Source organism: Lissotriton vulgaris, chromosome 7, assembly GCF_964263255.1.
Source record: "Lissotriton vulgaris chromosome 7, aLisVul1.2, whole genome shotgun sequence".
Classification (NCBI taxonomy): domain Eukaryota; kingdom Metazoa; phylum Chordata; class Amphibia; order Caudata; family Salamandridae; genus Lissotriton; species Lissotriton vulgaris.
Genome location: NC_141695.1, coordinates 757752324 through 757778304, shown reverse-complemented (window position 1 = coordinate 757778304; position 25981 = coordinate 757752324). Strand labels below are relative to the sequence as shown.

The window sequence follows — 25981 nt, the reverse complement described above, 5'->3', positions numbered from 1 at the left end:
CTTCTTTTGCAGTAATTAAAAGGGAGATCACTAATTACAAGTAGAGGGCAGCTGCGTGCCGCCAGTGTAGGGTGGATATCTCAGCTTATCGCGTATCTGTACCTCGTGATGAGATCCCTCAGCGCCATGAGACGAGGAAGCGCTAGCATGCACGTGCTGTAAAGCCAGGCTCAGCTGCCGGGATGCTACAACAGTGGTACGGTGACAACTGATAGTGCTGGGGTAGAGTCAGTCACATACCAGGAAAGCCAGTGATTGCTACTGAGCCCACATTTGGAGTGTAAAGCTTAAAACAAGTTCCCAGCAGTATTAAGACATCCACAGAATGAATGGCTACAGCCCAGCTCCCATCTTGGTTTGAGTTTCTGTTATACTGCTGCTGCTCAACCTGAGTGTCTGTGTGAGAGAATGTTGGTGAATGGAATGTTGACATTACTTTATTACAACAGTTTCCTTTGGGTTTCACTCGCCGCTGGAGCTCACTTCAGCGAGTGACGTGTTACTAAAACGCCTTTGACTGCGGCAACAACTTGCAGCTGCATTTTTTCGACCTAGCAGATGTTTCATTCCCTAAGATGTGATCCTCACCTCTGCAGAAAAGCATTTTTTCGCACGCCAGCTTCTAGAGATAAATGCACGAACATGGTATAGGCAGCAGCTGGCTTTGATAGCGACAGTAATAAAAACAGTGCAAAGTGGAACAGCAGGGAGTGCAGCATGCTTTCTAATGGATTTCTTTTTAAAAGCGCATAAACTGGTTACAAAGAGCACTTTCCTCAGAAGTTTCCCAGTAAGCAGTTACATATTTTGCTAGAAGTAGTAAAGTAGACATTGATAGCAGGTAACGCCAGGCTGTTGGAGTCTGCTGCCACAAGAAACTCTATTTGGTGAAAACTACTGTCATCATTACAATGATAAAAAATGCATCTTTGTTCAGCAGTTTACAAGACACGTGCTTCTGTTCCTCCTGTGTTGTACACACAATCAACCAGAGTACCAGACTAAAAGTAAAATTTGCACTCTGTTTTACACGTAGCGAACTTAATGGGTTTCTCGAAAATAGATCTCTGCCCTAAGTGTTTGCACGTGCAGGTTCTACCTGGAAGAAATTGGGTGTACAAAAATATGCAGCAAAAGCAATGAGCAAAAATATTTGCAAAGACTTTTTGAAAACTATTCGACTTTGAATTGGGTGCAAAACAAATTATCCAAGCCAGTGTTTTAATTTGTAAAAAAGTAAGTGCCAGGGTCTTCGTCAGGAGGCCATTGCAGCTTGCATCACCCACTGCCTGTGACAGCGCTGCCAATGACAGTACCTGTGTGTAAGTCTGACAATTCAGACCATTTGAGGCCTTCCCCCAAAACTATAACAATAGCTTGGGCAACAGGGATTAGTTGTTTGTATTCTACATCGAATTAATAAATAACTGTTGTTCTGCTCGTCTCTAAATAAAACAAACAGTGCCACCATGTGGCAGCTGACATAAGTGCCAGTGTTGACAATTAAGTGCTGGTGCTGAGCACCGGAAACCACCAGTTTAAATTAAGCACAGACCCAAGTAGTATATTCTCAGGCTTTTGTGCCCTTTTTGATATGCATTTGTAATGAAGATGAGCTGCCTTACCCACTTTCTTCTGTACACCCACAAAACAGATGTTTCTGCTCAACACAAATATTTTTACTAGAAACATTAAGGCATAAAGACTTTTGGCATGTTCAATTTCCTATTTTTAGGTCTCTTTTAATGGCACAAATATCTCCCTGACCCATTATTATGAACTCCTTAAAATACAATGGGCATTGTCTCCAGCCCAGAGGAGTAAGCTCTCTTGCCTCATGCTATTGGCTGTTTAGGGATATCATTGATGCCTCTATGAAGAGCTTGCATTGCTAAGGGACTATTTCCCATCTTAAAAGTATACGGAAATATGACATTTTATATTGTTTAACTATTAGATACATTGTGTACAAAAAACAATCTTTTTTTATTATTTTCACTGCAGCAGTCTCTCTTATGTTTTAAGAAAACAAGATGATAAATGTTTGGTATCAGGTAATCTGTGAAGTTTTTAAGGAAAGGTAATTTTCTTAACGAACAACAGGAACTCTACCACTCAGGGGTGGAATGGTTTATCACTGGGTCTGCTCTTCACCTATGTAAAGAGTAGTTGATTGTGAGTGGGCTCAACTCAAAGATGAGTGAGTTATTTTGGTGGGGTTTGGTTAATGCATATGAGGGAGCCTAGTAAGGGGATTTGTGATGCTATAACACACACGCTGTCCTGAACTCTGGTACTAAGGGAGAGCGGGATCAAACAGAAAAAAACTTGGTGAATTCAAACTACCTCATGGTGGGCCTAAAAATATTTTCAATCTAGGCATCTGAATGTAGATTAAGACAACAGGGAATTAACTCTGCTCTAAGAGGTGTTCCCCATATTTCAGCCTTATATTACAAGCCCAGTTAAGCAGTTTCTTCAAGACATTGGTCTAATACGAAAATTGCACTAGACAGCTAAGGTGAGGTACAAGTCGAAGAATGTATCTGTGTAGTCAAAGTATGAACTGCCGTGTGAGAAAAGGAAATACCAACATTAATGAGCGTACCGGTCCAGATACTCTCTGCTATATGTTGGATAGGCACATTTGTTGCATAGAGTTCCTATGGCTCAGGACTCCGAAAGCAAGTCAGGTCCATTGACAATGCCAATGCTTGTTCTCCCTTTAACCTGTGATTCTGAGCCATTCATTTTATAAGTTTAGCAGAAGAGACTCGTAGAACCTACAGTTCTTCAGCCCAGTGATTCTTGCACATGCATTTCCAAGTTATGGGTGTAAGGCCCTCTTGCTCACCAATAGTTAATGCTTCTTACAGAGGGGGGCGTGGCTTGGACGCCGAGGAAGATGGCGGTCTGAAGCGTCTCTCCTCCCGCCACGAGCGTTCTTACCTATATTTGGAACACCTTCCAATGCCTGCAGCGGGGACGTGACCGAAGATTTGTGCATCGGATCACTCCCTGAGCATGCTGACCTGATTCCCGTGTCCGGGGCTGCAGCGGATCAAAGGCTGCATCGACGGAGGCTTCGGGCGCTAATGGCGGCAGCGTGGCTCTAAAGCGGACGGCGGAGCGCGAAGTGAGCCTTCAGAGGATCACAGAAGAAAACTCGGCAGCGCAAGGAAAGCGGCAGGAGGTGAGCGCGTTTGCAGTCATTAGCGCTCGGGGGCAGCTGACTTACGCCGATCAAATGGGAACAGTGGGGCCGGCCATGCAGAGACTTCACTGACCTTTACCAAGATGGCGGCCGCCACTCGGTAATTCATGAACACCGAAGCAAGGTCTCTTCAAACCTTAGCATTGACTAAATGACCACTTTTGACGCCAAAACGCCAAAACAAACACTGCTGACAACAAATTAGACATGTGGGGAAGGATTTAGGCGCACTTCCAGAAATTCAGAAAGAGAGGATAATTGCTGCTCTGCGTGCCTGCAAAACACTCTCCAGTGGCTCAGATGCACGTGTTGTTCACACTGGCTGATGCTTCTGCTTCTGCGTGTGGAAACCCAAGTCTGCGGACAATGAATACATGACTACATGAATTGCTCGACATCAACTCACAGGGGGCTCCCTAATGTCCCAGTCTCAGCTAACACCATGTGCAATGATAAATGAATGAATGGGTCGCTCTACTCCTCAGCTGCCTGCTGCGTAATGCTATTAATGTCAGTGATCTAGGTGCTGGCTGACTAAGCCCCTACCCAGGCTGGTGCTGTCTGCTTTGCGCTACGTGAGTACCGGAAAGAGAGCTCTTAAGTTGCCGCCTAGGCATCTGTGCATCCCAGAGAAGGTTACAATGGATACCAAAGATCAAGGAACCCTTAAGAGGCTTAAATCGGACCACTCGAACCCGGGGTCACCAAACAAGCCAAAGAAAGTCACTCCGGATGCACTGGATATGATACTAAATAGGTTAGACGAGGTGAAAGACTTAGCCAAGGTTACTAAGGAGGAAGTGGTGGCAATCCGTCAAGATATCCGAGACACCAACGCACGTCTAACAGAGACAGAATCCCGGATCAGTCGCCTGGAGGACATAGAGGTTAAAACCTCAACGGCCTTGAAACACCTCCACATCTCCTCTGACCAGACAACCAGACGACTAGCCGAGTTGGAGGACAGGAACAGGAGAGGGAACCTACGCATCTTTGGAATTCCGGAAGGATCAGAAGATTCGGATGGCTCATGCATCAAGTTCTTGGAATCCTGGTTCACTAAAGCCACAAACATGACTTTCGCAAATCCTCTGGAATTTGATAGGGCGCATAGAGTCCCAGGAAGGATCACTAAAACACAGAGAGGACCAAGACCCATCGTATGTAAGCCCTTACGCTACCAACATGTGGAGCAAATCCTAGCCTTCGTGAGAAAACACAATCATATTCTATGGAAGGACACCAAATTCTACATCTCCCAAGACTACAGTAAGGAGACCGTCGAAACAAGGAAGGCTTTCCTCGCCCTTCGTCCGCATCTGTCGGTGAAGGGATACCAATTTGGCTTTGCGGGCCCAGCGAAATATCGGGTGACAATACGTGGATCGGCTCACTACTTTACGGATCCAATGAAGCTTAAACGCATGCTTGAGGATGCGGAAGAACGAGACATGGAGCGCGACATGGAGCGTGACATGGAAACTAATAACCCGGATGGTCTATCGGCCTCGGCTTCTGCTTCAGGATACAAGTGACCACGCTAGGTCTTATCATAAAGTTTTCTGTGCTCTGTTGTTATTGAAAGCCTGATGGGCCTCTAGGTTGCTGGGTTCCTACCGGATGGGCCCCAAGTCTGCGGATGTACTGGAAGTTTCTTTACTTTTCCTCTCTGGTTCAGGCTGGAGTGGCCCAGCTGTTTTGATCGGATCCTCTTGTTTAAAGTTGGCTCGCCTGGTTGGCTCCAATGAGACGATGGCCGGTAATGTATACATTGTAAAGTGCTGTCTAACTCCAGACTTTGATACACTGTCAGGCTACCCGGAGTAGACCGGATTCATTCTGTCAAAACTGTGTCTATTTGACTATTGATTACTGATGTCCTACTGTTCTCTGTTCAGGTTCTTCGCCACTGAGGCGATGTCTTAAATTCTACTAGCCACTAGCCACTTGGTGCCTTGATGTGAGATATGACGCCATAATATCTTCTAATAGGTCATGTTGATATCTTCTCAAATTTCTGCTCGATAATCATAGTTCAGTGTGCACTCAGAAATTATTCTGCCTTACCAGGAAGATATAATGAGTGGGTGTGCTGTTGAACACATGTCGATTTTGCTGCATTACTTCAACGTTCCACTGCTTGCATAGCCTTTTATATGCATTTTCCGTTATGTATTGCTGTTCCAATGTCTTTAAATGACTAAGTTTAGGCGGGAGGGCTGCTGCAGTTTTCCTCACGTCGCCATGCTTCTGTATTACAATTGGGGTGGGTGGGGTGGGGGGTTGCGTGGGGTTGGGAGGGGTGGGTGCTGTGTTCTGTGTTTTGTATTATTTCTCCTTATTTCTCCTGCATTCTCCTTCTCTCTTTTTCCTCTCCTTCCCGTATCATCTCTTTCCTCTCTTACCTGTCTCTTTGCTCTTGATTGGACAAGTTGTATCATGCATATGATGTGTTTATATATCCATATTCAGACTAAGCGTGCTATATCATCAGGTATCCAGTTATCTGGTGGTGGTTTCAGACTGTATCTCATCTTGAGTGGCAAATGTCACATAGAACGCTGTCCACTCCACTTGGTACAACCTCTCTTGATCGACTGAAAGTTTTATCCATGAATGTTAAGGGTCTGAATCAGCCCGTTAAAAAACAAAAGATATTAGATTATTTACGGAGACAAAAGGGGGACATTGTTTTGCTACAAGAAACCAAATTGGATGCTAAACAATTCTATACTCTGCGCAACAAGTTTTATACAGAGGTTGTAGGATCAGGTGCACTCGGTAAAAAGAATGGGGTTCTGGTATTATTGTCAAAGAAGTCCAAGGTAGAGCTCCTATCCTCCTCATCAGATGAAAAAGGTCGCTGGGTTACGGTGAAACTCACTAAGGATAACACGGAATTCTTTGTCACTAATGTCTACGCACCTAACACTAATGATTTAGAATTCTGGCAGGATTTAGTCAAACAGATTGCGACGGTTCCTGACACGGCGATACACATAATTGGGGGGGACTTTAATCTTCCGTTTGACCCGGCCTTAGATAGGGACTCTAAGTGTACATTCAAGCCAAACAAATCACATAATGCCTTCATCAAACTATGCCAACAATTCCACTTAATTGATGCGTGGAGGATACAAAACCCCACTGATAGAGACTACACATTCTACTCTTCCCCTCACGACTCGTTATCCCGTATTGACTACATTTTCATTACACAAAATGGCATAGCAAGGATAGAGGATACTTCAATTGAGCCAAGGGTACTGTCGGACCACTCATGTATATCTCTATCCATCAGTAACATTAAACCATCCCCTAAACAAACGGCCTGGAGACTTAACGAAGAAATCCTACACAAAGAACAGAATAGGACTAAAATCTTGGAGGCTATTAGATCTTATCTGGAGACTAATGTGAGGGGGGACACCTCAGAACTAGTGCGATGGGAAGCCCTAAAAAGCACAATAAGGGGAGTGTGCATCAAAATCCGTTCAGCAATGAACAGGGATTGTAATGCGAAGTTAGAAGGGTTGGAAGCTGAGATAGCTACTTTAGAGAACAAACACCAAATGACAAGGGACCAGGAAACGTTCAATATCATGACCCATAGAAAATACGAATATAACAAGCTAGTGAGCGAAAGGGCGGGTGTGTGGCTGGATAGGAAGCGAAGGTTTAAGCTATGTGAATCTAACAAAGCCGGTAAGAGCCTTGCAGCATACTTATAATTTAAAGTACAAAGGAATGCTATTAATGTTATCAGGGACTCGGCGGAGTTGCTCATTCGGACCCTCAAAAGATATCCGAGGTCTTTAAAGACTTTTATGAGGACCTATACGCTAAAAACGAGTTGGTGATGGGGGACAAAATTCAAGAATATCTACAAGAATGTGCTCTACCAAAGTTAAAGCCTGAGGAACAACTCAGTTTGAATGGGCCGATCCTGGCTAATGAGGTAGAAAAAGCGATCAAGGGGTTAAAATGTGGGAAAGCACCAGGTCCGGACGGCTTCACGGCCAAATTTTATAAAAGTTTTGCATCGGACTTGGTTGATCCCCTTCTACACCTCTTTCACGAATTTACGGAGTCAGGGGAGGTCAAAGGCACGTTGGCAGAGGCAACTATTGCAGTCCTGCCAAAGGACGGCAAAGACCCATCACTTCCAAAGAACTACAGGCCGATTTCCCTGATTAACCTTGATTGTAAATTACTAGCCATGATCCTGTCAGCCCGTCTGCAAAAAGTCCTCCCCACCCTAGTACATCCGTCTCAAGCGGGTTTCTTAAAACATAGACTATCTAGTGATAACACCAGAGTACTGGCCCATGCTCTAGAAAAAGCGAAGCTTTTGACGTCCCCCACGGTGGCAGTCACACTGGATGCAGAAAAAGCCTTCGACAAGGTAGATTGGTCCTACCTTGAGGCAGTTTTACGCAACTTCAACCTAGGAGAGACGTTTACTAAACTCGTAATGGCTTTGTATGCCGGCCCAACTGCTAAGGTCAGAGCGGGCGGCTCCTTCTCTTCCTCTTTCTGCCTAAAACAAGGGACGAGACAAGGCTGCCCACTATCACCTTCTCTGTTCTTATTGGCAATAGAACCCTTTCTGTGGCATATCAGACACAATGAAGCCATTGCTGGGGTTCCATTTGGTAATTGCACTGTAAAATTGACTGCATACGCCGACGATGTCCTGATCTTGTCGGAAAAAGCTGACGAGGCTATCCCGGCCTTGATGGACACAATTGAGGGGTTCTCTAGAGTCTCAGGATATAAATTAAACAAGGATAAAACAGAGGTTAAGTTACTAAACAACATCGGGGATAAAGGACTACTGGGAACATCTGGCCTTACCTGGCAACCGAAAGCTTTTAAATATTTGGGCCTAGACTTTGAGAAGGACTTGATTACGACTCTAAAATTAAATGAAGACTCAACATTAAAAAAGATATCCACTTTACTAGACAGTTGGTCACCTAAATTCTTGTCCTGGTGGGGCAGGGCTGAGACTCTAAAAATGATGTGCACGCCTCTAGTTAACTACCTGGCTAGCATGCTACCCATGACTTTCTCAGACGAATTTATTAAGAAGGTGGACAAGCTGTTCGGAGAGTTCCTATGGCGAGGGAAAAAAGCCAGGATATCACTTAAAAAGCTGCAGCTAGCAAAAGATAAGGGCGGCCTGGGCCTGCCCTCGTTTAGGAACTACCAAACGGCTTTCCTCTGTAAGCAAGGGGCCCTTTGGTTGGTTGAGGATACATCCTACACTCCAGTATGGCTAACTATTGAACGGTCGTTAATAGCAGATGCACCCCTCTCGTCTCTCCTCACCATGGATCTGGCCCATATACCTCACTCCAAATACATCCTTCTAAATACCAGAAGAGCACTTCTCCGACTTGACCAGTATCATAAGACTGCTCTGGTGATTAAGAGATCCACCCTACTCTCATTATGGCATAACCCTAAGATCAGGATAGAAGGGAAAACCCTTTACTGGGAAGTGTGGGCCGGAAAAGGTATACACATAGTGAATGACCTCTATGATAATGGCAGACCCCTGCCCTTCTCGACATTGCAAGAAAAGTTTAGCTTACCACCCATAGAATTTTACCAGTTCCTAAAACTGAAGGCCGCTATCTCCAAATGCCCCCTCAACACAGACTTACCCTGGCTTGTGTCCCGGCTACGAATACTATACCATGCTGACCATTTTGTATCAAGAATATATAAATTGCTCCTCCCCCTACCCAAGACGCCACATAGGCTGACCGAAATTAAGTGGGAAGCGGAACCTAATTCCACAGGCATTGCATTAGACTGGGAGGTGATACACAACACCGCACTGACAAACAAGATATCCCCGATCCTATGTCAGACGAAATATATGCTGTTAAATAGAGTGTTCTGGACCCCCCAGAGACTGTTTAAATGTAAATTGAGGGATACTCCTACCTGTTGGAACTGCCATGAAGCTCCTGGTGACTTGGCACACATGTTTTTTCATTGTTCCCTATTACGAACATTTTGGAATAAAATATTTACATACATTCAACAAGTGCTTGGAATCACGCCTGTCCAAGATTTCATATATGTCATTTTAGGTCCCCTGGAAACACAATTGCCGGACATTCATGACAGGCAACTGCTTGATATTATGCTGACATTGGCGTGCAAGGTCATTCTTTACAAATGGAAAAATTTTGACGAAATCAACTTCAAAATGTGGCTGGAATGGCTCTCATTTTTAAGAGGGGCAGATAATCCTGCACTGCAGTCAGCCACTTGGAAGCCCTCGAACAAAAAACTCTGGACATCCCTGGATGCGTCATCCTCCCACTTTGAACCACCATGATATGCAGCTCAACAATTGACTTTTCCAAACAGTATCTAGGTGGAATTTGAGGTGTTTGCTTGTAGTTTTGTATACTTACTGCATATTCTCTGCTACGCACACAGTGTACCGAGTCTGGGTAAACCAACTACTATTGCCCTATGGATACACCTGTCCTCTCTCTTCTCACCTCTCTCTTCTCTTCTTCTCTATCTTTTCCCTTCTCTAGCTCTCTCTCTCTCTCTTCCTTTTCTTATCTTCTTCCCTTGATTTGCTTTTTGATTATTGTAAGTGTCATGATACCAAGAATTTGTTCATTTGTACCTTTAAAGATTTATTGTATTGTCTTTATTTTTATCCTTATTCTTCAATAAAAAAGATTTGAAATGAAAAAAAAATGCTTCTTACAGAGGTTTGGAAATGTTAGCAGCAATACATATATATTTCTATAGTATTATTCCGACTTTAAAATGTAATTAGTAGAAACACACAAGTAGAGTCGAGGGGAAAATAAAGCTTATTTATTCTCTTTTGGTTGTTCCAATCGTTGTCTTGTGGAAAAGCTTTTCCTCCGATCAGGGAACCACACGTGTACCCAAAGCACATTGCTTACAGACCACAGAGACGACATTCGGACGATGCCCAAGACCAATGAAAACACATTTGGATTACTGGGCTTCCATGCCCTATGTCCATTTATTCAAAGACCTCAATACTCAATTTTAGGACCAAATAACAACGGTACTAATCTGAGTCTCTCTTCGATTATTGCCTTGAAAAAGACCCCTGATGGCATACCACCAAGAGCTGAAACGTGTTGGTTGTACACCAATAGACAATGACTGGAACAAGTGAAAGAGAATAAAGAAGCTTTAGTCTCTCTTATTATAGTCATGTTTCTTTACCAATTACATTTCGAAGTCTGAATAATATTATAGGAATATATATGTATTAATGCCGGTATCGATGTTCTCACACTTCTGTTGAAACTATGAGATAACCAGCTTAGGCCCCTACCCATTTCCCCTTCTTCCCTTTCTGGTGGACAAATCCCACAAGGTAAAACAATTATAAGCCACAAACACTTTCAACAGCGGAGCTTAGTTTCCTGGCCTCATTTTAAGCTTTTCCAAGTTGATAAATCATGAAGAAAGCAGGTTAGATACCTTTATTCCTGTTTTTTCAAATTTGTGTGGGCATGAAGGCGGGGGGAACGAAGAGCAGAGCATCTTCACTCGTCGTCACCCTGGGACACAAACAATACGGATTTTAGAATCTGGCTAACGAGTGTGCTCGGGCAAAACAGAGGAAAATAATTGCCAGTGAGAGCTTTGAAATACCCACGCGCAGACCCGTGGCCTGTTAGGTTTATTCATAAAAGGCGGGCTCGAACCTCGCGCCTCTCACAAGTCCCTGGGAGTCTTCGCTGTTTAGTTGCCTCGCGCCAAGAGATGAAAGTGCTCGTGAGCTGCCCGCGTGCGTTGCCGAACCTGTTCAGAGGGAAGCGCGCCGAGGATTGTGTTTTTGCGGATAATGAGGCCTGGGTCCCTGATCCTTTCTTTCTGTTCCACAAGATAACAATCCTGCGCCGCTTCTCCAAACCCGGCGCCTTTCAAAGGTGTCGTTTTCAGTGTGTGCGGGGGGGGGGGGGGGGGGGAAGCTTTACGCACCTGTGATTGTTTCGACGAAAAATGACTTTGTTGAAGAAAAAAACACGTTCCAAAATTATATCTGTTTTTTGGGTGCAACAGGGTTGAACGGGGAATCGTGTCGTGTGGCGGCACCGAGCTCGCTGATGCCTCCTCCTTATTTATGGATTTTTTTATTTAAAACTCTGACTCCCAAAAACGGGAACATTTTCGGATCTCTTTTCGTCCTACTCGCCTCCAAAAAGGAGCTCTTTAGATGGCATGCACATAAATCCCGAGGACCACCAGAGGCTGAGCAAAGATGCCACGGGTCTTAATGCAAGCAAGGCAGACGAGCCCAGTCACTAGGTAATGTAAACAAACAAATACACATTGGATGCAGTGAGTCCTCTTCCCCTGGGTCTCTGTGTCACTGCGCCTGCTGCATTGGTGACAGCTGTGCTTCTTACCAACCGTGATTGATTGTAAATCCTAGAGTTTTTTTTAATAACCTGCAAATTGTGGTAGGTTGGAGGGTATGAGCAGTGAAGGAGTAGACAGGAGGGACGGAGTCAGTGACAGTCAACCATATACCATTGCATATTTGTTATTTTTACAAGTTCCTTCCGAAAATGAATGACAAAGGGGATGCATGCTACAGTAAAGCTCTTCTAGCTTCCTTTATTGGCTACCTCGAGGCCCTAGTTTACAAGCTCTGCTACATTCAGCCCCTTCTCTTAACATAAATGTCCACGCATAGTCCTGGTTCAGTCATGAAAGAGTAAGACATGTCAGCAGGAGCAGCTGTGTGACACAAAATGATGGAACCCCCTGCAGAATGAGTTCAGGGCAGGGCTTAATCTGAGTCGGATGTTGCTTGTGGAGGCCACCAGGACTCATTTTATGGGATCAGCACTTTTTTTTCTTGCATTAGACCTTTCAGAGAGCAAGAACGCTGAAAAATACAGAGGAAAGACGAAGGAAGAGAAAGACAGAAAAAACTTCACAAAGGAGAAAGTGGCAACCCCCAGGCGGAGGATAAAGCTGGCCAGGGAGAGCCATGAATGATTTAAGACTGCTCAGCCTTGGTATTCGGTGCACCATCATTTAATTTCACTAGCAGCGGGATTCTAAGCAGAGTTTTGGTCACCAGCACTCATTCTTTTACAAACTAAGCACTGCCTGAGGGTCCCTCAGTCTCCCATATCTCAGAAATGAAAGACCTTGAGCTGCATCAGGCCTCATGAAGTGCAGGGGGCCCTGTGACCCGCAGGGGCCTTCATTAGGACGTTGAGCAGCAGCATATCTAATCTTGAGGTGGTGTTGGCAGAATAGTACTGTGTACATAGGGTCTGGTTGGAACCAGGGGACCAAAGCTAGATTGGGGCAAGAAAGAAACATGTAGTCGAGTCAGTACTGGACATCAAATCGAACATTTTTACAATACACATTGTTACACGCCATATGCTTACAACTTGAGCTACAAAGAAATACAGCGAATTGCTCACTGGCTTCAGTCATATGCTGAAGCTGGGATTAGAACTTGAAATGTGTATTCCAAGGTTAAAACACATACAATTGGAAAATGGCTTTTCGGGAAGAAAATGTGGGTAAAATGCTCACACACTTAACAACATATAGGCCTGAAACCAACCCTATCTTCCTAAAACGGAGAGTTAGAAAGTATGCACATTTCCTATCCTCCTCTTTAAAATTATAAACATATAAGGAAGGATTTCTTGTACTTTTATTTTCGTCTCCAACTCTTCTTACAAAAAAAAACCTTGCAACTACGAAATATACTTGGACTTTTGCCATTGTTCCTACTCCCCACCCCGCACAGAAAATATATTTTCTTTCATCAACTAATATTCAGCTTATACCACTATGATGCATCTAATCACAAGAACATGGAGACTGGTACCTTAGTGTCCAGGCTCCCAAACTCTGGAATGTCTTGCACTCGAGCCTAAGAGCTGAGTCTAACCACTGCCTGTTCAGAAAAGTCTTTAAGTATGTTTTACTGGCTCTTTGGCATAGACACAAGATGTATCTAAGCCAATAGAGCCTATAGGACCTAAGAGGTCTCTTCCCCTTTAGTTGGCTCTGCCTCCTCTCTGGGTGCTGCTGCAGACTCCCTTTCTGCACTCTGTATTAGTGATAAGAGGAGATTCCCGATGCTTTACAAACCCCTTAAATGAAGAAATAAATATGTCTGTGAACTTCCAAGTGGCGAATCAAAAGCTAATGAAGGGAAATGTTCTCCTCTTAGGGCAAAAAGGTAAGAAGGAGTTTTAAAATGTTAAATGTTGCTCACTTCTAGCTCTTATGAGCCACCGCTAGGTCTTTATGCATTTTAATCAGTTCCTTTGTTCCTTTCTGCCCTGTGGTGTGCGGGTGGAAAAAGAGGGGTTTATCAGAATGAAAATTTCGAAGCTTTTCGTAGACTTGATTCAAGGAGTAATTCAAACACAGACACTGCCACACTCCACAGTGTGTCGCTAGGCTCCTACCGCAAAGTCCTGGTGTCAACACACCACACCTAGACAGAGTCAGGACAGCCCCCATCCTGAAGCGGGGCACCAGTGTCGGAAATAGCTACTGGCACTAGAATCCAGTGTATTCCTACACAATGCCTGCACTTTGTAACTGGGATAAGAGGAATTCCCATGACCCTCAGAAACAATAGTTCAATCACGGTCTCCCATAGATCAAACTAACGCATTATTTGGCACTGTTGTCTGGTATCATTTGAATTAAAACTAACGGGAAAACCCTAGAGTAAACATGGCCTCCCTGTGACATGCAGATTTCTAGTCAAACACACTTGCTGTCTAAGCATACAGATTGCAAACATATTTGAGTTGTTTCCTTTCGTTGTGGTTTCCAACACCATTTGTGTTGTCAAGAGTTCGCCACAAACCTACAGAAGAAGCAAATGTTCCTGGTCCCATCGGCCCCAGTAGTTCCCTCTCCTTCTGGTTGGTTCCTGAATTCAGATTTACTTGACACACTTTGGGTTGCTCTATGTTACCGTGCATCTGGTGCTATGAAACCAGACCCAAAAGGAGTCCGTAGAAACTGAAAGTGAAATAAGGTTCTAACCGCAACCTATGATTCTCAGTCTACAACACGTGGAAGTCTTTGTGGTCGATTATCATTCGTAACAGCCTACTGGAGCCCCCAGAATACAAGCTTCTTGCGGATACATCGAGCATCAATAACCCCGGGGATGAACATAACCGAATTGTAACCGAGCAAGCCCGTTTTTTGTTACTGGCCCCTGTAGTCCAACCCTAACCATTGTTCATTATTCAGAAGAGTCTCAGGAGAATCTATGGACCCTTGTGAAAACTGTCCACTAAATTGTTGTGAAAAGGCCATGCACCCTGTGCAATTCTCTGGTGCCTCCCAGCTGAGGATTGAGCTGCTCTCTATTGCTCAGTATTCGGAGTGGAAGGAGCCTACCATCCTAGCTGTTTTGACCCAAGAAGACGCCTTCTCCATTGGGCTAGCCTTTGTTGGCATCTTTGACAACAACTCATTAGTAACTTCAACCGAATAACATTATCGCTTTTTATGCTAACTTCTCAAGCATAAGTGTTAGGCCCTAGGTTTTGTAGTGAGCTTTGAACCCCTCTGTGTTCCCTACTGTCTAAGTGCAGGCATATTCCTTTAGAAAGAAATACCTCTTCTCGATATTCATTTTAATTGCTTATCCTAACAATCGTGTTATAGTGTATCAAGGAAAATCCTCTAACCGTTTCCTCGAGTAGGCCTTGGTTGCAAAACAACTACTAGCAACGCAAAGCCAAGGAAAACAGAGGAGGCTTGGCTGTGATCAGGATGCTATCACTCCTTGCACCTTGTGAGGCATATCATCCCAATTGTTCTCCCATGGAACTCCAGGCAATAGTGAAACCCACCTGCAGCTCTAGATACAGCTACACCGACTCCCTCCACTCTGCCCGGCCAAGACCATACATCTGCCTTCTCCAAGTGAGCCTAGAACATGGCAGCAGGAGTGCAGCTGGAATGAGGCCTTGAGATCCCATCTCCAAGGTGTGTGGAGTCAATGTGCCACCACATCTCAACCCCCAGTGGAGACACCTCCCACACCACTCTACTGACTATAACTTTCATGCTCCACGCCTCACACCTACTTTGTGCGTAAAAAGTATAACTGAAGAAGGGTCATGGGGAATAGGGGCGCTATTTGAAAAAACATCAGGGCCCGTTAATTAAAAGGTGTGAAGCCATCATCTATGTTTAAAAAAAGCAGTTCCTAAATGCAGTGGAAAAGGAGGCGGCCTGCCCAAAGGCAGGTGGGGGGGTGCAAGGCCATTATCTTCTTCATTGCAGGGTCACAGCTCACCTCCTGGGGTCCCTGAGATGGGGCCAGTGGAGGGGCAAGGCAACAATATGCTGCTGGAAGGTTACTGACATTCCATAATTCCATATGTGGCAGTGGACTCACTGCTGCGTTTTGCCTTAAAATGCATCTCCCTCACCCTGAACTGCCTGAGCCGATCCTGCCAACATTCAACACTATAGCATGCAGGTTACTTATGCCTTTATGTGCAGGTTTATTACAACCGTGTGTTGGCTACATAATGCTGTCCCCACCCAGACTCACAGGATGCTCGACATTAAAGAAACATGCATCCAGTGGTGGGACTGGAAACAACTTTAGAGTCCCATGAATTGGGGGGTGAAAGGGTGGCAGCAGAAAAGGAATGGAGTCAGAAGGGCAGAGTTTTGAGGAGCGGAATCTGAGTCACTGCGCATTCATTTTTTAAAAACGTTTCCTCAAGGAAATTGAGTACATCAACAAATGTATCAGAAGTTCTGTTATGGATTACTTAATTGATCATGAGCAGGCTGCACTTTGAAATATCTTGTGGGGTTGAGGCACCAGCAGCAGAGATCTCTGTGTACCCAGCAAGTTTCACAGTCTATTCGTAATAAGAAACCTCTGATGGGTAATGCACTTGCTAGCGAGATTATGGGCCTGATTTAGTTCTTGGCCGTCCAACTGCAGGCCCGCTGTCGCAGCGGTCTCTGAAACACCGTTGAGCTGATGGCACTCCACCTGCCCTGTCTAGGTGTAGACGCGATAAGAAGTATACCACTGCAGCAGCAGTCTTCTGGGCTGTTCGCCTGCCATTGTCGTCCTGACTCAAAGTACGAGGGACTCCTGTTGGTAGTGTAGTGAGCAAAAGAACAATGGATTTAACCCCCTGGCTGCGGCCGGAATTCCGCGCCTGTGCTGGACATTCCGATCGCGGGTGTGATCATGGCGGCTCCCAGCCGTCATCAGCACACGAGCACAGTGACTCATGACGGCTGGGGGCCGTCATCAGCACCGAAGGGGTTACCCCAGATCTCTTGATTGGAGGTGAATGCCTGATTCATTCAGCATTCCGTCCATCGTTTGTTGATGCAGCACATATCCCACCGAAGGGGCTGGGAATTAAGTCCTAGCGAAGTCAGCGGGACCGCAGAGGTCTTCTTGCCCGTTGCAATATAGCATCTAAATTGCGGGACCTGACTGCCAGGTAGGCGTGCTGGAAAGGCGCCAAAAAAGCCCACTCCATTACGATCCCACCAACATCTAAATCAGGCCCTAAGTTTGCAGTCTAGTCACAGGTTTGACTCCCCATAAAAAAAATTCAGGGTTAATATACCTGCTGCAATCACAATGTGTAACATGTAGGTCATAGATTTGTATTTCATGTAGACATTGCAGTGGTTTACTGCTTTTCCTGTAGGGATCCTTCTTTTACATTCAGGTCACAAATTACACTCCTTATAACATAGCTCACGGAGTTGAGAGCTGGCATCATGGAGCTGCATGCAAACTACAAGACACAAATGTAAATCTTCACTGGTTTTGTACACCCGCTAAGCATTATTTCAAGTAGGATTAACGACTTAATACGTGGTATTTAAATGGCTATTGGTGTAATTACGCATAGACATATGCATCTGACATTCTTACACTGCCTGCATATCTCTTACAAATGAAAAGTTAAAAACCTGCCACTGAAAAATAGTTTTATCTCTTAAGGATCTGTGAAGGGCCATGCTCTGTCTGCTGCTGATATGAGGGGTGTACTGGCCCCCTGACGTGCATGGGGATGTTGGATTGTTTTTGTGTTATACATGATAATAAACTAAATAAGCACGGGAAAAATGATCCGTCAAGTGACAGCATGCCGAGTGCCTTTGTTTCGTCTAATGGCATTGGTATCAAGATGTCTTATCCAGCTAGCTGCCAGCCACAATAAGACACCACCCAAAATGAGTGCTGAAGGCTCCCTAAATGAAGCATTTGTGTTGAGCCGGTTTATCCGGGAAATAGCGGCCTCCCTTACTTCTGGCAGGTTCCTACTCTCACCACAAAGCTTCTGAATATGCCTCAGTGACAAAGTTGCACTGGGACGCCTTTCACTGGGGTGTCTCCGGATCTCAGATCCTGCTCAGTAGTCCGAGATCCGAATGGATTCCCTTTATTTCCAGTGCTGCATACCTCATTCTGGCTGGACGCCAGGGGCAGACACCTTTCTCTGGATCCTCTCCTCTAACTGTGTCTCTTCTGGGATGCTGTCTCCAGAGCAGAATTCATGGGGCACCGAGAGTAGCTTCATCAATGTAACTACCTCTCATTAGTATCTGTGGCCTGGTGCTTAAACTGACTGTCTTCTCACTCGCAATTGGCTCCCTTTGATTTGAAGTATTTGATTGTCTATAATCGTTTATTGTGCATTGGGACATCTTGGGGGAGGGATGATCATTACTTATCTCATGTCTCGTCTTGAACTATCTCAAGCCTCCCGTCTTCTATCTGATTTTGGATCTAGAAGTTCCGCCAGCATTTAATATTTTCAAACTTCTTCAAGTCAAATAGTTGAAGATTCGTCATTTCATGGGTGTTCCTTGTGTCTCTTAACCAAACTGAGCATGTGTGGGTTTGTATCCCAGTTATGTTGTGGATTTAATGTAGAACTCCATCCATGAGGCACGTGCTCCGGTGCTGATGACGAGCTGAGCTCGTCAAGAGCCGTGGAACGCTCACACGCGGGGATAATTCCCCTGCTGTCCTGAGCGTTCCACGGGAACGGGTGTGTTCATGACGAGCTCAGCTCGTCATGAGCACACGAGCACTGTGCCTCATGACGAGCTGAGCTCGTCATGAGCACGGGGGCGTTGTGCGCGCTCCCCGCCCCCCCAGCACAGCGGGGAATTACCTCCGCTGCGAAGGGGTTAAGGGAGGGGTCCTCCATCCCATGATTTGGATCTTCTCACCTCTTATCATTGTTTGCATCTGTGCATCTGCCCCTTCTTTGTTTCTTCCATTGTACCGGTCCCAGTGAGTGTCAGAGTGAGTGCACTGTGGTTTCTCCCTGCCCCACTCTGCATGTATATGTCCCACTCGCCGAGTGAGAGTGCTCGTTTCTCCTTGTCCTGGTGTGTGTTTTCCCAGAGGTAGCACAGATGCAGCCCCTTTTCCAGTGTGCATGTGTCCTCTTATCCAGTGTAACCAGTGCTTGAAATGGAAATTACATTTCCCAGAGTGCCTGTTTGCTGCGGAAATGTGTTGGTATTCACTCATTAAAAGCATAGCGGCTGTGCTGAGAAGTTCCATTACTATATCTTCCAAAGTAAAGAAGTGCAGGTACTGCGTACCTGATAGTACCTGCCCATTTCGTGCACAGAGTGTAGCTATGGTCCCTGTGCGTGCACGCCTTAGTGTCCGCGCACTAACCAGTGGCCTGTAACGTTCTTCTCATCCTGTCAGCATCTAAGAGTCTCTCAATCATGGTGTGAGAGCCACTCCTGTAAGAAAACAATTGTTATCTTTTCCCGGTGTCAGTGTATCCCATGTCCAAGTATCAATATGTTATTAGTCTCAGTGAACTTGAATTCACTTCATCGGGCCATATTACGCAATTGCCCCGGGGTGCAACAGGTGTTTGCACCCGCTTCCGGCGCTCCTGGGGCACTTTGGTATTACAGAAGTGGCTGCAAATGCTTGTATGGCCCCTTCTGTATTACCGATAGTTCTGTCGCACATATAGCGCCAGCGATATCACCAGAGGGTGTTCCTTCATTTGCATTGTGACGTGGCAGATGCAAAGAAGCTGTCAGGAGGCGCATTCAACTTAATGCGGCATATTTTCCTTGTTTGCTGCAGACGCACCTTTGAACAAGTGAGCCAGACGCAAACAAGGAAAATGCGTCCCATGTATACTATTGCCCGGGGAGTCCATGTGGTCCTGCTCTCAGTGTCAGTGTGTTCCTTTACTCTTTGGATGTGTCTGCCTGTCGCAGCCTCAATGTCTGCGTTCCCCAGACTCAGCAGGAAAGGAAGAGAGTCTGAGAATGTGAGTTTGGTGGAGAAGAAAGTGAGAGACACTTTTGTCAGTGTTCCCTCCTGTTCTATGGTGTATATGTTTGTGTGTGTTATTATTGATTCTTTCCCAATAATTTCCTTGTCCGGGGAGTCCATGAGTCCCTGTTCTGAGTCTCTCTGACGTGATGTCCCACTGCCGTATGGTCAGTGTGGGTGTCAGTGTCCTGCTGTTCCATTGTCTTTGTGCTCCCTGTTCCACTGAACATGCCCACCACACTTCAGAGTCTGTGACTTTCATGTGCCCACTGCAGGTGTGTTTGATGTTGCTGTGTGTGTTTGTAAATGCTCCTTCTTTGCAAGTGGCTTACTTGGCGGTTGATACGTTATTCACTAATGCTCATAAATGCCAATTTACCATGTTTTACCCATCCAACTGAGGCATAACACAGGGGTTAAGGTGCTCTCTGCACCAAAACCTGCACGTCCATATGTTTTTTGTCCTTTTTCGCGCACTACATTTCTGCTGGCTTGAACTAATGAAATGTTACCTCTTGGGGTCGGACTTTATCATTCCTGGTAATGTACAGGGTGCAGTCAACTCTTACAAACAGGATAATCAGTGGCGGCTCGCAGAGGTAATGCTGTGGGACGATGAGGGGGCGTTTGGGGGGTAGTGGAGTCCGACTTACGACGGCAAAGGTGAACTTAAATAAATAAATAAATATCTGCTGCCGTATGTCGGACTCCACTACCCCCCTCCCCCGCCCACCCCGCTTCCTCCCCGCCTCATCGCCCCACAGAGTGACCTCTGCGAACCGCCACTGATAATAATAATCTGTGCAGAAACAGTTTTTTGTGCATGGGCCACCATGTTCTGGGCCCCTTGTAATGAGGACCGTACACGATTTACACATCTCTTCTTGCCCAGTTGTTTGTTTCTTCCTCCTCCCTAGTCCTTCTTTGTTCTCTTGCTGCTGTTACCCAACGCAGAGGGAATGTTTGTGATTTCTCCGGGGGCTATAACTTAGATCAGATTCCAGACATTTGTAACTGGGCAAGTGGAGATTAAAATGGCGTCTGGTGTCTCCCTACCACTACCTTTTACTGCAGATGACATTTAGATAAAATAGGGGAATTAAATCGACAAGCAAGATATCCTTTCTAGGCTGCAGATCCCCAAACCGTACACCTCCTCCCCCTGATGCTCTGCAGTTTGGCGCTCCCCCGCTGTGGTCGCTGGATGCTGCGCCTTCTCTATCTTCTCTCCATCTTGATGCGCATACATGATTGGACAGGTGGGTGTCCATAGAGAGGGTCTCTGTATGTTGCATTAATGCAAGTATTTCTTGGAAGTGTTAGTCCAAGAGTCAGGCAGGTGAGTGTGATGCGCTGGTAGGCATTTGCTAGACACTGCATTGCATGCATCTCAAATGTTGCCCCAGGGGACGTTCTTCCAAGATCCAGTGGACTGTGATGCTAGTGTTAGATACACAAAGCACCTTGGTTCCAGGTTTTAGGAATTAATGGAGTTAGTCTAGAGTGCCCTTCTGAAGAGGATGCATTCTTCTGACACTTCCAGGTTTTGCCCTAGAGACTCCTCAGGACCCACCTCCCATTAATGCTTCTTAAACCCAGCGCCCCAACGAGGGGAGAAGCAGCTGGTGCAAGGATGCGTTTTGCCTACAACCAGCCCCAAGGGTAGTTGATCTGCAGTTATAAATTGTCCTGGCATTGAAAATTGTGCCCTTGTTGCAAACAGTAGCCCATGAAAGCGAGCAAGATCTGGAGAGAAATTGTCCCAGGTTTTCAAATTACAGATATTCTGGACTGTTCGATTTTACACCTCCTACAACCTATCTGTCGGATACGGATAAGGATAAGGCATCCAATACATCACAAGCAGTGACAAAGCCAATGGGGCTCGCCTTTGGGACCTATTGTTATTGCCAGTAATTTTTTAGCGACGCTGTCAGCATGGATAAAGAAGAATTAAAAAAAAAAGAGGTCTATGACGAGACCACTACTGTCATTTTGTAGGCACGCACACCACGCATGCGCATGCCTGCAAAATGACACAGATGCTTTTTTATCTTCTTATTAAATGATCCGAGATGGATCGGTACATAAGAATAAAAACATACGAAAGTGTTTTGTTTTTTTAAGTGGGTGGGGGTATGCAACACCAGGCATTGGAGAAAAGAAAGCAACTCCTGTGGCATGGGTGGGGGAAAGCAATATGAGGCACAGGTGAGGGAAAGCAGCACCGGAATGCAGATGGTAAGAGATGGTAAGGTGGAGCTGAAAGGGAGAAACACACAAGGGAAAAGGCAAGTCTTGGAAAGTGGGATAATTGGTTGGGGCAAATGTAGGTCTGCCACTAGCAATAAGGTCACTAACACATGATCAGACCCAGCATAGGTCTTAGAAAATTATTCCTATGCTCAACCCTTGGTAACGTGGCCGTGAGCAGACAGGCTTAACTTCAAAGACAGGTATGTATAGCATTTAAAAACACCATTTCAGTAAATAATTAAGACACAACACAAAATAAAAATCCCACACCAATTTATAAAAATAGGTAATGTTTTTATCTTTTAAATGACACCAAAATGAAAAAATTCCACTCTAGGGGAACCAGAGATATGATTTTTTAAAGATTAGTCACTTTCTAGTGCTTAGAAACCAACACTGTCCCTTTTAGTCATTTTGTTTTCTCTGTCAGGGACACACCTTTATAAATTGTTCTGAAGAATTTTCTCACCACTGTGCTGGGCCGCCTTCTTCAGCAAGCGGGGTCCAGTTAGAACACCTTCCTGGAGTTCTGCTTGCGGGTCCCAAAGTATCCAACACACAATCCAAGGTTCTGGAATCTCCAAGAGGGTCCTTGAAAGTATGAAACTTCAATTCCACAATCCACTCAAACAAAACTCTGACAAATCCACTGGTACTCCAGGCTTTGAATTCTTTGTGGGGCTGTCCAGGTGAGCTCTGTTAACCTGTAGCTTGCAGGGAGTTCCACTCTTGTCCGTTGGCAGCAAGGTAATCCACATGGCCGCAGTTTCACTTGGTGCAGTCTTCAGAGGTCAGGCCTTAGAGTTCCTTGCACAGCAAAATCTTTTCAGCAGGGCACTTCTTTCTTGCTTCAGTACATTTCAAGCAGCAGATCTGGAGGGCTCTGCCGCTTGCAGATACTTATGCAAAATTCTCTCGGTCAAGCACCTTGTCACTGCTGACCAATGAGAGCAGGGCAACTCCTCATAGTTATGACCACATCCTGTAGAGTGTGGCATTAGTTTGTCCCAGAGGGCATCATTCTTCCAAATCCATAATGGCTGATTTTTCAGCAAAGAGGTAAGAGCTGGTTAAACACACCCCCTGGGATGGCTTATTTCATGGACTATCCCCCTACCATCTGCACATAGCCTCCTTAAGCCTAGCCCTGACTGTATGTCGAGTATCAGATTGAAACTGAAACCCAGGCCTCCCCTCTGCCTTTGAAGAGGATGGTTTACGACTCCACCCCCCTGGCCTGCAATTCCTATAGACCAGCACACTGCAATCCCAGCAGAGGTGTTCTTTATCACCTCTTCAAAGCAGCCTCGCTAATCCACTTAACTCTGACCAATCAGGGCAGACCACTGAAAGGCTGAATTTGGACTTACAAACAAGAAAGTCTTATAACTTCTTGTATGTACACTTTAGTAGAAATTCAACAATATCATTTTGTTGGATTTACTACTACCATTCTGGGAAGTATTTGAATGGTCCGGCTAGTCCTCTCCTATCAATATTTATTAATATATAACTTCCTACCATGTTAATCTATGGGCCATGAGGTTTGCAATGGGGAAAATGACTTGAGACACTTTTCTAGCACCAGGGCTTATAAAACCATATTTTATAAGTATTTCCCTAATTTCTACAGGACCCCCACCCCCTGTGCAACTAGAGGAGACTTCAGGGGTTCTGAATCTGCAGAAATCATGCAGATTTTCCATACCCAGTTCTTCTAGCATCAAAGTCGAATTTGAGCAGCTCTTTAATACAATGTGGGTAGTGAAATGTAAATTTTCACTTTACCCAGGCATATAAAAACTCATTTTATAAGGGTGTGGCGTATAGATAACTGACCCCCCCACCCCTGCGATACCTAGGGGTGACACTGGGGGTCCCTAATATGTAAAAACATGGTAGTTTTTTTTATTTTTAAGGGCCCCTACCCCCAAAGTCGAGTTTGGGCACAATTTAAGGTTTAAAAGCTGTCCTGGCAACCTGTGCTGCTTTTAAACTGACCTCAGGCTTCAGCACTGCACACATGCTGGTGCAGAGAATCTGCTGGCCTCTAAACTGTCATGCCCCAGGATACTGGAGACTTCTAGGTAGTTTCAATCCCCTGCCCTATTACATACTAGGGGCTTATGGGGTAGGTCATGTCAATTACAGGGGTACCCCACCATACCATAGTGTACCCTAGTGTATGTTGGATGTCTTAACTGTATTCTAATGTGTTCCTTTTAGCTTGGCCCTGGCCCTGGGCCTGGTTAAATAGAGCCCAGGGTCAGTCAGAGTCAGTTACCACCAGTTCCAGTCAGCAAAAAGTTGGGGGGTGCCCAGGGCACAGGATGACTTTGCAAAACAAGATAGTGGGAGGCAGCAAATGAAGGTGAGCTCGTCACAGAGGGGGCTGAGAAGAAGCACACAGGAGAGAAAGACAGAGCTCAGAGGGGCATAAAAGGAGCACCCTAGGGAGACAGCTGGAAAACACATGCAGTCTTGTGGAGTGCTTTAGACAAAACTAAAAAGAGGTACCCCAAACGTGAGAATGGGAAAGATGCAAGTAAATAGGCAGTGCTCCGGGGAAGGGACTGACACATGATAGACAAGGCAAGCAATCGAATCAGCAGTCAAATAAGCATGACAGTAAATCCAACCAATGATAAGCAATGGGTCTGCTGCAAGTGTCTCTGGTTTCTTGGTAGACTTACAATATGACTTTTGCAACCAGACAACTCTGTGCCTGGTGGGCTCATTCTAAAAACTATAGCAGTAACCTGGGAGAGTACTAGTGCCCTAGTTAATGATTATAGGTGGATTAGAAAGAGGGTTGTGAGGCAAAACCTAACCTGGTTCACAGAGGCAGTCAACATTAGTATGTGTGCCTTTTTAATGAACTTTCTGGTGATGATGCCATCACAGTCATGCCTTGTAGGAGCAGCTTTGTCATGTGTCCTAGAACAGAGAACTTTGCTATTGAGTAAGTGGCATTGGCAGTGCTACCAAGGAGTGTAGCGTGATAGAAGAGGGAGGACAAGGGCTTTGCAGTTAGACTAACAATCCCAAAATAGATTCAAATTAGCTTTTAATAACCTCAAATTAATTGCAACTTAACTTCAGTGCCCAGTATTTGTTCTGTGTTGATCTTTGGGGACAAGAACAATTGGCAAAGCTGATGGGTCTGGGTTTAATGTGCTAACACATGCAGACCCAGCATTAGCACATTAAAGTCATACAAATCAAAGAAACGAAAGTTGGTCTATATTGAAATTACCCGTGTCTTCAATGCAGTCCTGTTTTTGTTTCTGTTTGAAATATAGGTTAGATGGCAAGGATGCCTTCATTATAGTCCTTCGTTCCGTGCTATGATCTAGAACCAGAAAAGGGAATGTTATGAAGCCCAGGTCGCCTTCATTATAGACTGGATTCTGTTTCTGAGAAATCCAAGGGCAAGATGGCAGGGAAGCCGTAAAAAGCAACAGCAGCATAATAAGGGCATCTTTGCCGTACACTCAAAAAGAAAGAAATTGCAGAAAACAGGTCTCAGCAACACTGATGAGAAGCCACTGGGCTCTTGATTTAAGACAGCAGGGAAGAAGGGCGTAATACAAATGTGCAATAAGAAGATAGGACAGATGGGAAGGATGAGGAGCGATTCACCGGGGAAAGAGTAAGGGTTAGGAGGGAGTTGCCAGATGGCAACACACAGAGGAAGAAGTCTGTAAGAGAGGGACCAAAGAGGAACCCACACAAGATTGGAAAGTGGCAGGGGTGGGAACGAGCAACGAGGAGCCAACTGATGCAGAGCCCAGGAGTTGTAAAATAGTTGCTCATGCTTTGCAATGCAAGCTGTCCACTGGAGGTCAACGGACACACCCATTAGCTAATAGCATGAGGCGCTAGGGAAGATCTCAACTGGGCTGTGCCAAGATGTAATTAACAAAGCCTCAAGACAATGCCTGAAATACCATGGTCCAAAAAGCCAATGTTTGAAGAAGGCTGACCCAAAGTCGACCGTAGGTTTATTGAAAGCAGTATGTTTGGTTGGGAAATGTGTTGTCAAAACCATGACCTAAAATGGCTGTATAATCTTCATCAGGTGGAACATATGGAAAGAGATGGTTTTGTATTAGACTGATTACACCAATAAGCAAAATTTAGTTTCAAATCTT

The 25981-nt window shown here is 45.2% G+C and overlaps 1 protein-coding gene across 1 annotated transcript in view; it reads left to right on the top strand.

Moving 5' to 3' along the window:
- Nucleotides 1–25981, top strand: part of SDK2 (sidekick cell adhesion molecule 2) — a 590299-nt gene that overhangs the window by 390859 nt on the left and 173459 nt on the right. The window lies entirely within an intron of this gene.